The 15,128-nt window shown below is 38.1% G+C and overlaps 1 long non-coding RNA gene across 1 annotated transcript; it reads right to left on the bottom strand.

Moving 5' to 3' along the window:
• Positions 1-12,426: 12,426 nt before the first annotated feature.
• On the bottom strand, positions 12,427-14,257 carry LOC137488487 (uncharacterized). The gene is made up of 4 exons (XR_011007534.2): positions 14,213-14,257; positions 13,786-13,892; positions 12,695-12,821; positions 12,427-12,518 (listed from the first exon to the last, which is right to left on the bottom strand). It is a non-coding gene; the product is annotated as an uncharacterized lncRNA (long non-coding RNA).
• Positions 14,258-15,128: the final 871 nt, after the last annotated feature.

Below are 15,128 nucleotides of genomic sequence, written 5' to 3'. Positions count from 1 at the left end.
ATTTGCACACTAGGGTAAACACAGCAAATGCTACCTATCTACTACCCCTAAATAGGAGGAATTCTTACATCTCAAAAACTGCTCTCCATGCTCTAAAAATATTTCTAGTCAGCAACAAAATCTGACCTGAATCTGTCCCACATGTTCTTTTTCATGCTCAACAACCAATACTAATGATGATAAAAAAAGTTTCTGTCTGGATGAGCCAATGAACATTCTAAGCACTTCTCATAAAACTAGAAAGTGTTTATTGACAGCTTCAGTGAATTGATGCCTCTACAAATTAATGACTGACTTTTATTATTAATCATTCATCAGTCGGCTATATTGGAGTGCAATACTTGAATACTGAACCAAACTTGTAAATTATGCTCATTACTGTTGCTCAAAATGATCAATTATTGTCATGTTTTGATCTGTACTAATTAGTCAGACTGTGGGGAAAAAAAACAGTACTCAAGAAGACTGCAAAAAGTTATAAGAAATCAAGCAGAAAAGAGCCTATTAAATTCCCTGTTAAAATATTCCACCTTTTTATTTAAGTCTTTCTATATAGTTTTAAGCTTCCACATGTCTTCTCTTGGTTTATACCAGGGGTCACCAATCTCGGTCCTGGAGGGCCGGTGTCCCTGCAGGTTTTAGCTCCAACTTGCTTCAACACACCTGCCTGGATGTTTCAAGTATACCTAGTAAGACCTTGATTAGCTTGTTCAGGTGTGTTTGATTAGGGTTGGAGCTAAAATCTGCAGGACACCGGCCCTCCAGGAACAAGTTTGGTGACCACTGGTTTAGACAGCATAAATAGGCAGGACAAAATATTCAAGTGTAGATTCCTAAGCAACCCATACTGTAGTTTAAGTATCTCCACAATTGCTGCACCATACACAGGGCTCGAAATTAACCTTTTTTCTTGGTAGCGCCGGTGCTCCTAACATCAAAAATTTAGGCGCACCAGACAAAATTTAGTCACACCCTCTAAAAATTGTGAGCACCGTTACTACATGTTTTATATTAACAGATTCTATTATATTTTACACTCTAATAACAAACAAAAATTTGCATGCGCTCACCATAGCCCTGCACGCATTGCTTGATGTGAATGAGATGAACTGAGTTAACAATATGCTGTTTTTCAGGGGTGGTGTCTGATATTGGACAGATGATATTGACATATAACTTATTATTTGCATACGTCATCTTAATAGCAGTTCTGGTCTTTTCATGAGCTGCAATATTAGTTTCCTCTCAGCTCTTTGGCGATGGTGAATGTGTGGTATGTCTGTCGCACGACTGACAGCATTGTGACGATTAAATAAAGGATTAAATAATGTTAGAGCATCTCATGTTTAAAATGTGTAGATTCAGTAGCAAACACTGTTCCCTGAAAACTCCATCCCGCCGGCTTTACAGTGAATGCTTTAGTCATTTTCATAGCAGACTTTAAATGCTGGAAGTCTTTTGTCCACTCTTCGAAAATTGTAATTGCTGGATTGACATTCATTACATGATCACTAATCAGACGTGTCATTATTTATGACTTTAGGTGGTTTCTAAAACTACATCTGTCTGTGTTGCACTGAAAAAAATTATTCAAAGATAATTCCTTGGATTTACTTAATCTACAATTTTTTTTTTTTTTTTTACGTTCAGTGGTTATAAACAATTTATTTGTGCTGAATTTAAACAAACAAATTAAGTAGAACTTTACTCTTAATTTGTTTGTTTAAACCCAACACAAATCAATTGTTTGCAACAGTTCTGCATGCAACACTTTTTTCAGTGTGTGTTTATTCTCTCGTATCGGAACTGAGAGATTGACACCTGATATTAACCAATCCATTCGCGTTCTATTCTTGCACAGTGGGCCAATAAGAAGAGCTTGAAGGCGGGACAAGCATTGCGACATGTCAACTGTTTTAAAACATTTCTAAAGCGCTGCGTTTGGTTTTTTTTAGGTGCAAAGATGCATAATGCGTGAATGCCTCCTAACTCTGCACATGTGGTGGACATTTTGCTGTGACAACTGGTCGCACAAAAACAATTATATGCACTCTAGTATATTTTGAAGTCGCATCGATAAAATTTCTGGCGCATATGCGACCAAAACGGTTGCAATTTCGAGACCTGCATACAGCTAACTGACTAAACTGTTTTGGACCTGCCCCCTTTTTCTTAAAGTGCTTTACTTTTTTAAAGTGAGTGCACAGAAAGTGCAAAGTCTAAGGGACAATTTAAGACTAAGATGTGGACTACACTCCCCAGGGCTTGATAGCAATCAGTTTGTACTGAAAGCCAATTATAGCAAATTATAATGTACATTATATAACTCCTCAAAAATCCCCAGAAGCCATTCGAGACCACAGCATTCTGGCATTGTGGAGGTTTATAAGTCTTATTTCAGTATGTTACACATATAGATTGCACAGTAAACTGGCTTTCCTGCAGTGTGAAGAAAGCATGTGATTGTTAGGAGGAAATGAAATTGGGTCTGCAGAGGCAGTGAAGCAGTCATTTCTGAGTCTCTGAAGGCTTCTTGATCCTTTCGGGAATCCACATTAGTCATTGATGTGAGACTCATTAGAATACGCTGATCTGGCAGGATTTCCCATTTCTTGTGTTCTTCTTTCCCAAACCAGCCTCAAGAGTTTAGTCAAGCAAGTAATCATTATAAAGAAAAGATGCACTTCTACACCAGGGAGTTTGATAATTGGATAAAGACAAATGCTTAACCAAATACGCCTTATCTGCTGTTAAATGTTTGTTTGAGAGTTTTAAAAGAGTAATGTATCTCTTAAGAACATTCAGTTTATGAAGGCACAAGAAATTCATTATGAAGCAGTTTTTCCGCCAATAAATGTGAATGAAGACAAAAAAGCAACTCAAAAGTACAATAGTCCATATGACACATTGTTGACAGGTTTAAATAGTTTTTGAGACATACTTTAGGTGCAACACAGGCTCATTTTGAAAATCAAATATACGTTTCTGGAGACTGTGAATTATGTAGCAAGAGCTGTCTTTAAAAACAAACGATATGGCCCGGTATGACGCCATTCCTTTTCTTGATTCTTTTCTAAAATCTGAAAATGTGGTAAAAATCAGGGGCTTTTTATTTCGCAGTTGGTTTTAGGAAAGGGATGGATGGGTCAATCTGTGCTTTTTAAAATACTATTGGTATTTTAAAAGAGAAGGGGGATGCTGGAAAGGATAAGCCAGTTGGTCAGTCAGTCAATTAGTCAGTCTACAGCTCGCCTCTGGTTTGTTCTGTAGACTATGGGAAAATATAGCTTAAAGGGGCTAATAATTTTGACCCTAAAATGTTTTTTTTTTTCATTAAATCTGCTTTTATTCTAGCCAAAATAAAACAAAAATGTATTTCTTCAGAAAAAAAAAAAAAAAAAAAAATATATATATATATATATATATATATATATATATATATATATATTATCAGACATATTGTAAAAATTTCCTTGCTCTGTAAGCATAATTTGGGAAATATTTAAAAGAAAAAAAAGGGCAGCTAATAATTCTGAGTTCAATTGTATATAAGGGTATGTAATCAGAATGAGCATGGGTTGTTTAGATGCCTTACCACTGTAAGCTTTTTGAAGTAAGTGTACATATGTTTATTTGTATGTAAGCTCACCTTAATCAACATAAAGTCAGCGATAGGAGTAAGACATTACATAATTATACATAAAGGTTAACATAATGTGGCAAAATGAGCATCTGCTGTTCAGTCAGTCTCAGGAGTTTTGATCTCTTAAAAGCGTATGGTGATACACTGTAGGTTACAGGGCCACTGGGAATAAGTCATATGCCAAACGGAGCATGTCTCACTGTATTGTATAGCACAACCACAGATGGTGATTCTGACTACCTAGCAATTTTCAGACATCTGACACTTGCCCCAAGGACTTCTCTTCTTTAATAGAGTCATATGTGGAGATACAATTTATTACATTAAAGATTGTTTAGTATTTCTGAAAGAAAATGTGATGGATTGTTGTTAAAGACCAGTTAGAAATAAAATGAAACAAAAAATTGACTTAAAGGGCAATGAAACCCCCTGTTTCAGCAAGGTGTTTTCACACCTCTAGTTTGGAAAAAAAGTCAGGAAAGTCTGTGTGTCTAGCTCTGTTTAGGTGGGAGTGTCAGGGAGGGAAAAGGGGAAGGAGTTTAATAAAAATGTGAGTTTCCTTTTGGGCACGTGCTGATTTTCACAGAGGCAAAACAAACACACAGACACATGGGAGAAAGACAGTGACTGTGTTTAATGATGGTGGAATGTTCGTTACTGCACGTCGTATAAGAGAAAAAAAACCTCTGCATTTTTAGGTAAATCAGATGCACTCGGTAGGTCAGAAAGCCATGTGTGTAGACTATCCTGTCACAAAATGTGAGAGAGAAAGTATTCGACCATTTGAAACCACGCGGCTGAAACCACATTTTGAACCACTGAAGTTTAATTAGGTCTACAGGGAAACCACCTAGTAACACATAACAATATTCTAACTAAGAGGCAGTGAAAGGATGAATTAGGTTTTCCAAATGAGATATTAGCCCCTTTCACACATACATACCTTTCCAGAAAATTACAGGCAATCTTTTCTTGAAAGGTCTGTATGTGTAAACAGTCCCTTTCTGAAAATACTGGTAAATTCATTCTGCAATTTGCCAGAAAGAGAAGTTGTAACTTTAACGGTAATTGTTTTTAACAAAAATGTTGCAATGTGTGAATGCAGAAGGAAAATTGCCGGAAAGAGCCTGTTCACGCTTAGAACACGCTGACGTGAGACACCTACTCCAGCCAATCAGAAAATTAAGACGCATTCACATCTGTGTTGTTTATAAAAATAAAAAACCTTTGTATACTTTTCCAGAAACATTTAGCTGCTAGTTGTTAGCCAGATAATCTTTCTATTTTCTTTCTGAATGTCAACCGTGTAAAAAACTATTAATAAAGTGCTTATGATAAACCTCTGCTTGTTTACCTTCAAGCTTTGCTTCAGTTGCTTTACTCATGTGCACGTGAATTGAAGTAGTGCTCCAGTGAGCACACACACACACACACACATATATATATATATATATATATATATATATATATATATATATATATATAYAYATATATATATATATATATATATATATATATATATATATATATATATATATATATATATATATATATATCAGAGGTGTGGACTCGAGTCATGTGACTTGGACTCGAGTCATGAATTTGATGACTTTAGACTCGACTTGACAAAATATAAAAAGACTTGCAACTCGACTTGGACTTGAACATAAATGACTCGGACTTTGACTAGGACTTGCCCCTATTGACTTGTAAAGACTTGCTGCTTCCCATGAAAAGCCCAAAGATAAAAAAAAGTATGTTGACATGGACCGCTCTCTCTCTCTCCCCGTTTATGTGTGTGTGTGACAGCATGCGCGCTTTCGGCATGACATCCAATCAAAGCACGGTAGATTGTTTTGATTCGACAGTATCCAACGTGACTACTATGAGGCGCCGGAGTGGACAAAAGTCAAGCGAACGCAGAGAGAATTTGAATTTGAGATCGAGCCAATACTCGCGTGCCAATACTCTGTCTCTCTCTCTCTCACATACAACATACACCTCTCTCTCTCTCTCTCTCTCGCTCGTGCATTCAGTCTCTTCGCGTTCGCTTGACTTTTGTTTATGATGGCGTCTCATACCTTTAGTGCTTTTGCTCTCACGGGATCCTCCTTTTAAACTGACCCTTCACTAAGCCACGCCCAAAAACCGCCACCTACCAATCGCGGCTTACCAATCGTGGCTACGGACAGGGGCTCTGTCAAGCTTTCGAGCGAGGGAAACAAGCCAAATCGTTGCGCAATTATTGGATTGTGCAAATCTGACACCCGCTATCCTAAAAGTTTGGACTAGGTGGTGGGATTTTTCCCTTTTCAAAACCTAAAGCCCAAGAGGAGAAATGCCAGCGTGGATCAAGCTGTGTGAGGGGCGGTAAAGGAGTTAACAGCTAAGTTGATTTTGTTTTCGATATTCACATTCAGTGATAGGTGGCAATAACTCACACTCCTCTTATCCTAAACAGATCTAAACTGTGTTCTTATAAAAAAAAAAGCAGGTTATGTTTACCAGCGGTCTTTTTCTTTTTTTCCACTCGATATTATGAGCACTGCTTAGTTTAAACCCTCGCCATTGTAACGCATATAAATACATACACTAATATTTGCTGGTAGGAAATATCTATTTGTTCACTTCTGTTATTTATACTTTGATTTGCATTTAAATTTTTTTTCTTCCACTTAACTGCAAATTTGAATAAAAACTGGATAAAGAGCACACAAACATGCTGACAGTAATAGGTACTGTACACTGTTATGGTTCAATGATGCTAATATTCGGCACAAATCTATCAGTTACTTAGGTTATTAGATTATTTTATAATTTCACCTCTCCTGCTGTGCATGAACTATGCTGTTGAATGTTCAGCGTATGAGGTTGCTAGGCTAACCTTGCTTCAATTTTGATAAAATTATTCTCTAATCAGTTGCTATTATGTTGTGAATATACCCCTGTAATGTATACTGCAGTCCTCTTTTGTCTGGCTTTCTCAGATATCTCACCTGTTTGTCAAAAATGACTAATAAATCCTTGGGAATGTCTGACACCAGCGCATACACACTGTAATAGATGTGCCAGGCATGAAAGCTTGACAGGCGTAGCAACAGTAACTAAGGAGGGCGAGGCTTAGCGAAGGGTTATTCCAAGAATGTTGATATGGTTTCTTTCTTGCTTTACTATTTATTTACAATACACAAAAAACTAAAAGGTTAAGGTAAATTCTTTAATAAATTCTAGTGTTTTTGAGTATTATACTTGTTGTATACTTGTATTATACTTATTATAGTAGTATTAACAATAGTGAACAGATAAAATACAAAGTGTAGTTTTACTACAGTAAAGTGTAGTGATTTGTAGTATAAAATACCCTATATTGTAAAATAATACAGCACTGGGTAATTTGTTTATATTACACTTGTGTTACCATAGCAACTATAGTATTACCACAACTGATCAATTGAAGTTCTTTACTGTAGTAGGCTACTGTTCAAAACACAGTACATGCCAATATATGTGTTCAGGGGCCCTGTGGCACAGCTTTCCTCAAAATGAAGAGGATGACATGGAAAATGTCCTCCACAATCTCATCAGCAAAGTGGAAGCCAGCAGACACTAGTTTACTTTATTTTAGCTGCCATGATAAAATGAGATTGATAGTGAGATTTATTTGAAGAGTGAATAATACAGTAGGCTATAATACCTTATCAAGTGTTTCCTTATTTTATCACAGTTACATTTCCGCTTGCATTAGTTTTTGTTTAAATGCTTTTAAAATAAAATGTATTCTTTACACCCAACATCTATTCCAGGGGTGCCTTATAGTGGTGTAAACCCCTTTACAAGGGGTGTTTCCCCTGTGTAAACTCTAGCCACCCCGATATGATTTTGCTGTTGACATTATTTATTTAAATCTACTTACATAAATGCAATACAATGCAATATTTCAATAAATAAATAGCAGCCACTAAATTATTGTGGATTGATTGGTGCCACTGACGTAGCTGGCCTCTTCTGGCCACCCCTAAGCAAATTTTCAGGGGGGGCACCACTGGTCTATTCTCTGTCTTTAAGTGTTTGAAACTGAAAATATCTCATCATATAAAACAACCAAAAATGTTATGGTTTATTAGATTAAACATTTAACATGTAAGTCTATTTTAGTATTTTGGGTATTGTTATTAAACAGTGCAGCAATATGAATCATATCAAAAAGCATGAAAGGAAGAGGGAACACGACACAAATTGTGAGTCTGCATATAATCTCTGAGAGCGCTCAAGAAAATTTGTGTGTGAGCAGTGCATATTTGAGAGCGAGAGAAATTTTGCGCGTGAGCAGCGCATATTTGAGAAGTCGCAATCAGTTTTGTCCACAAACAGAGGAAATCCGTGCACGAGCATCACACAAGGTAGAGAGCAAAGCTCTTCAATGCTATGTGAAGAAAACAACGTTATTGTTTGTATGAAGTAGCCTACTTCATTAACAATATGTGCTACCATTTTACATTGCTGCTAGACGGATTTGCAACTCCATCTCTTTAGCACACACTAGATTCAATTGACAAAATTCCAATTTCACTCAATTTAACTTTGCAGCATACAGGAGTTGGTCTACTGCTACCACATTGAGGTTATGTAATTTTGGTTAATCACAAGTTGATCACCGAAGACATAACATAGCACAACTAAACTTAATGAATTAGACAGCAGTAGACCTGCAATTTCTGTGTGATGTGAGGCAAAATGGAGTCTTTTTTTGGTGGAACTCGTTCTTGTGCATTATGGTGTGGAGACGAGACGCAGCACTGTTCAGTACTTTTTCAGAAAATTTTGCTCAGTCCTCCTTTACATTCAGACAGACATCCCAAGTCTCCCGAAGTTGCTTGAGTATCCCGCAAATGCACAGAGACAGAGACCTGCAATTTCTGTGTGATGTGAGGCAAAATGGAGTCTTTTTTTGGTGGAACTCGTTCTTGTGCATTATGGTGTGGAGACGAGACGCAGCACTGTTCAGTACTTTTTCAGAAAATTGCATTTGTATTTTTATATATCTGAGCAATGTTCTTTCATAAAAAAGGTTTGTTTAATTAATACAGATCTTACAACCATACCTAATCTGTATATATTTTATTTTTCTGTTAAAAAGACTCGAAAAGACTCGAAAATCAAACTGCAGGACTTTGGACTTGACTTGAGACTTGTTGCCTTTGACTCGGGACTTGACTCGGGACTTGCCTGTCTTGACTCGGGACTTGACTTGGGACTTGAGGGCAATGAATTGAGACTTACTTGTGACTTGCCAAACAATGACTTGGTCCCACCTCTGATATATATATATATATATATATATATATATATATATATATATATATATATATATATATATATATATATATATATATATATATATATATATATATATATTAGTGCTGTCAATCGATTAAAAAATAACTAATTCACACTTTTTAAAAAAATTTATAGTGATTAATCACGATTAATCACATTTAAAAGACTGAAACTTGTTATTTTGGCTATTCAAATGTAAAATCAATATAAACTTTTTTTTACTTTTACAAAAACTATTTAAATTCAAAATATAATTGTTTATTAGATTTTTTTTGTAACAGATTTCTTTATGTAATCAACATGCCCACAATAAACCATCAAGATCCTGGCTTGACAGCCATATTTATTACAGAAATATAAACACAGGCATGTTAATGCCATTAGAATTGAATGCAATAGAAGTATTGAATACAAACAATTGCACTCATTGTAAAACTGTATTGGTGTAAGTTGAGAACATTAATTATAAAATAAAAAAACAATTTTGCTCAGTCCTCCTTTACATTCAGACAGACATCCCAAGTCTCCCGAAGTTGCTTGAGTATCCCGCAAATGCACAGAGATTCCCGGATGCCCGCAAATGAATGATAATTTCCCGAAGATCGCCCGTCATGCAAGCTAGTGGCAACAGCGACAAGGAAAAAGCTTCACCAATTGGTGAAAGTGAAGAATTAAAAAACCTAGAGAGAAACCAGGCTCAGTTGGGCATGACCATTTTGCCATTGGACAAACATCTTGTGCAGAGCTGCAGTTAAGGCGCTGGAGGCTGGAAGCTGGACTTCAGCGAAGACTCGTCTGTCCCTGGAGCATCACAAGAATCAGTCTCATGCTGTCCGCTCCTCCATGATCACCACAGCAGCTGCTCAGGATACGGCCTGGTCCAGGATATGGAAACCTTGGGATCATCTCGTTGCTGGTCTTGAATCGAATCAGTAGCGCTGCATAGTCGGAGGGCCTTGGGATGAGTATCCCCAGGTGGAAAAAGAGAATAAAGAGAATAATTAGAGTAGCTGATTTTCATAGTGTATATAAACGATATGCAGAAACCTGCGTGGAGCACATTCATGTATCATACTGCTAAGTGATCCACTGAGTGTATGCTTTACTAAAAAGATAGATCTTTATTCTAGTTTTGAATTGAGAGAACATGTCTGGGCCTCCTATAATCAGGAAGACTATTTCGGAGAATAAAAGCCATAAATGAGAAGGCGTGACCTCCTTTACTTGATTTTGCTATTCATTTTCTGCTGCTTTTCCGGGGCCGGGTTGTGGGGGCAGCAGTCTTAGAAGAGAACCCCAGACTTCCCTCTCTCTAGACACTTCCTCCAGCTCCTCCGGGGAGATCCCAAGGCCAGCCGAGAGACATTGTCCTTTCAGCGTTCCCTGGGTCTTCCCCGAGGCCTCCTCCCAGTGGGACATGCCTGGAACACCTCCCTAGGTAGGCGTCCAGGAGGCATCTGAAACAGGTGCCCGAGCCACCTCAGCTGACTTCTCTCGATGTGGAGAAGCAGCGGCTCTACTCTGAGCTTCTCCCGGGTGTCAGAGCTCCTCACCCTATCCATAAGAGCGCGCCCTGCCACCCTTCAAAGGAAACTCATTTCGGCCGCTTGTATCAGAGATCTTGTCCTTTCGGTCATGACCCAAAGCTCATAACCATAGGTGAGAGTAGGAACGTAGATTGACCGGTAAATCGAGAGCTTTGGCTTTCAGCTCAGCTCCTTCTTCACCACAATGAACCACACCACACCAATCTACCTGTCAATCTCATGTTCCATCCTTCCCTCACTCGTGAACAAAACCCTGATATCTTTAAACTTCTCCACCTGGGGTAAGGACTTTCCTCCATCCTAGAGATGGCAAACCACCTTTTTCTGGTGGAGCACTATGGCCTCGGACTTCACACTCGGCAGCAAACTGCCCCAGTGCATGCTGAAGGTCCATGTTCGGTGAAGAACACAGAACAACATCGTCAGCGAATAACAGAGTTGAAATCTTGTGGTCCCCGAACCGGACCCCCTCCAGCTCAAGGCTGCGCCTTGAAATTCTGTCCATAAAAATTATGAATAGAATTGTTGACAAGGGGCAGCCCTGCTGGATTCCAACATGCACTGGAAACAAATCTGACTTATTGCCTGCAATGCAAACCAGACTCCTACTCTGTTCATACAGGGACGAGAAGGCCCTTAAAAGATCGCCTCTGACCCCACACAGCAAAATATGGGGACCCAAAACAACTCTATGGGTGTTAATTTCAACACTTTGAAAGTGTCTCATGGGGTCCACTCAAAACAGAGTTAAATCAACACTTTCAAAAGGGTTGGCACATTGACACCGAAGTAAGGGTTAATTTTAACTCTGGGCAGAGTTAAAAATGTAACTATATTTAACACCGCCTGGTAGTAATTTTTTTACTACAATATATTGTTATTTTATTCAACTCTCTTGAGTGTAAATATGGTAAAAAGGTAAAATAGACTGTAAATTACAAAAGAAGAAACATTTTATTTGAAAACATTCACCACTTCAACAATTCATTCAGTTTTTAAAATGCAACAATGTCAAATATGCTTTAAATGTTTTATTAGTACAGACAGTATCAACAAAATATGTATGACCAGTGCTCAAAAAGGCTGTTTCAGTCCTTTGATCCAAACTTGATGTGTTATCAGAGCAATTTGAAAGTTCAATATAGCGTCACTCATAGTTTTCTCTGAACTCATAGTTTTCTTCTGAACTCATAGTTTTCTTGTAAAATTACATTTTAAACAACTTGGTGTGCAAATCTTTCACTTCGGGTGTTTCCTTGGTCCTCCACATCAAACACAGCAGTTTAAATGAAGGTATAAATGCTGTAAACTTGTGTGAAAACAAACTGGAGCTAGGAAATTTCATCAAGCATGTCCTGTGAATGAAGTGCTTCCCAGCCACAGGATGACCTTTTTATCCATGATGATGTAGCAGCTGCTGATCGCTCGTCTGGTGGTTCCTGATGCACGGATATAGGGTGATACTCTTCTAAGAACTCTTCAAGACTCCAACATGACTAAGAAAAATGTTTGAAAACAAATTGCAATCAAATTCTATGATATATTTAAAAGAACATTAAAAGTAAATAAAACATTCAAGAAATCTAAACTCACCTTTTGAAAATCTTCATGATGATCCCAGCTGTTTGAGGTGACAGGATATGGAAAAGTAGAAAAAACACATACATCACTGTTGGATCTCCAAAAACAATTAGGTTAACCACTATGACTAGAACTGGAAAAACAGGCAGCTGTCTGTCCAGAATCCTGAATTTAACACAACACTTGGAGCAAAATTTAGAGGAGCTTAAAATCTTTTATATAATTTAGTGATGCTGACTTCCCCAAAATATTGGCCACAGTGTAAAAAATATTCATAAACTTCATAAACAACACTTTTCTGTAAGCGCGTGCATGTTTCTTTACCAGATTCAACTTGTTAGGCCCTTTCAGGTCCAGTATTGATGCCACCTTTCCTGGAGTCTAGCAGATGTTTCAGGTCCAAATATAATCTAAAATATTAGGATAAGCAGAAGAGGAAAAGTGAAAAGTAAAGAGCAAAACATTATTTAAGTAACAGTTCACCCACAATACAAAACTTATCACCTTCATGTCATTTGTTATTCTCTAATGCTCTAATACCTTCTCAGCTTATTGTGAAACAAATACAGAACTTTATCAAACATACCTTCATTATTATCACCACATATGACCAAGAAGGTGTGCTTGGTCATTTCACCAACTCTGGAAATACACCATCCGTCTCTAATCAGCCACCGTCACAGGGTCTTGTGTTATTGTATAGAGAACTGTGGCTGTTAAAAAAACAACAAAAAATTTGTATCCACACATATGCATAACCTTCAGATAAAAAGGAGAGATGAACATCACAAAGTATGCCTCACACTTTTTCAGATATCTTTTGATTCAGATGTTGATTATTGATAATAAATCTACAAATCAAACCTGTATCATCATTAGGCTGCTCAAATATGAATCAGTTGATTAATTTTACAGACAGGTGGCTGTTTAAAACGCACTAAATTGTCTTTAATAAAACGGAAATGTTGTGTACAGTGCATGCTAAGTTTAGCCTATAGTTTTAAGCACAATATCATGCGGGAGAAAAAGCTTGACTAAGATGTTCCTGACTACAGAAATAGCCTAACTTACTAACGTCAGACATCCCGAGTTAGGAAAAGTAATTTTCGGGGGATACAGAGTTGATTTGCGGGAGGTAGCGGGAGAGATGAGAACCTGAAGAGCAATGGGATGAGTTGCGCGCGACGTACCTGAAGAGCGGTGGGGGTGACTTGCGCGCGACGTACCTGAAGAGCTGGGAGGGATGCGGTGGAGAGGGGTGTGCAAAGTGTTTAATGACCGGGCGGGAGACGCGCGATTTCCGGGAGATTATCATTCATTTGCGGGCATCTACTTGGGCATCTGGGAGTCTCTATGCATTTGCGGGATAACGTTAACGTTAGTCCCGCAACTTCCGGGAGACTTCTGTAACCTTAAATGTCTGAGAAAGTGCAAACGCGGTCATTTAAAGACATTAATGTTAACATTCCGACTTTAATGGTTGTCAACACTTAATATAATTCAAGCGTACGTTATCACGCGAGTCTATGGACTAACGGTATATGGACGGCCACGAATGAACCAGTTTAAAAGGGCCGCGGTGTTTAAAATAACTAAATTAACGTACACGAATAACAAAAAAATCATATGTTTTAGTCAGGAAGCCTTTTACAAGTAAGCATATGTTCATTTACTCACCAGATATGTTTTAGAAACTCTCCAGAGCGTATGGAAACCGTCCTGTGTTGCCGTTAGCATCCGGGCAGAGTAGGCTAGGCTGCTCCGGGGATTCCCTCGCTAGTTTGCTTGGAATTAAAGGAGAAGTGTCGATTTTATTTTACAGATGGGTAACAACGCACAAAATGGCATTAAGCGTGACAGAAATGTGTTGAACATGTACATTTGATGTTTTTATGCACTATGTATGCGTGAGCATATATAAAAACATTCTTGAAAAGAAGTCAATAGTAATGCAGTTAAGCTAGATACACAAACGACCATGAATGAACCGCAGAAGATTAAAATTGTCACTCCATTCTAAAGTTATTAACTTAACAATATGTTTACAACTGTATTTCCTTAAAGAAAGTCAGTAAAATACCAACATTTAGGTAGTTTGACTCACCAGTTGCTGTTCTAAACCTCAGATGGAAAATGGCGTCTGGAAAACTCTTCAGTGACTGGGGCTGCATGAATTCCCGGATGTTGGAAATAACACCACCAAGTGTAGAAAAGATAACTCCTTGATTTCGCACTGAATAAAATCAATTCTAACTCTTATTATATTCATTTATCAAAATCTAACTCTTTAACGTCAACACTTTACTCTGAAATGCTTCAACACCGAGAATTTAACTCAGATGAATTTGCTGTGCATACTCCCCGAGCACCCTCCACAAAATGCCACGAGGGACACGACTGAATGCCTTCTCCATGTCCACAAAACACAATGGTTGGGCATACTCCCATGGTTGGGCATACTCCCATGAACCCTAGAGCACCCTGGTGAGGGTAGCTGGTCCAGTGTACCACGGCCTGGACGAAAACCGCAATGTTCCTCTTGGATCCTAGGTTCAACCATCGGTTGGATCCTCCTCTCCAGCACCCTGGCACTTTCCCGGGGAAAGTCTATAAGTCCATAAGCAAGTGACCAAGAACTGAGCTTTGTAGAGCCCCACAATGTACTTTTGATCAATATGAAATTGACCAATATGGTTCTTCAGTAACTAATGCAAATTTATAAATTACCAAGACTTGAAGCCAATGCAGTTCCAGTAATTATAACATAATTTTCAAGCCTATCAAAGAAGATGTTATGATCAATAATATCAAATGCAGCACTGAGCTCATCAACTTGTTATAAGGGCACAGTTGGTGGCACCAGGTGGTGTAGTAAATTTCCAGCACTCTCACCACCCTCAATACCACTGCTGAAGTGAGTCCTTTGAGCAAAACGCAATCTTTCAAATGCTCCCTGGTCTCCCTGGACTGCCTACTTTAGTGTGTGTTCAAGATTAGATGATAAAAGCAGGTAATTTGTG

Source organism: Danio rerio, chromosome 19 (assembly GCF_049306965.1).
Source record: "Danio rerio strain Tuebingen ecotype United States chromosome 19, GRCz12tu, whole genome shotgun sequence".
NCBI classification, from domain to species: domain Eukaryota; kingdom Metazoa; phylum Chordata; class Actinopteri; order Cypriniformes; family Danionidae; genus Danio; species Danio rerio.
Note: the sequence above shows the minus strand (reverse complement) of the source record. Positions and strands in the feature narration are given on the sequence as shown.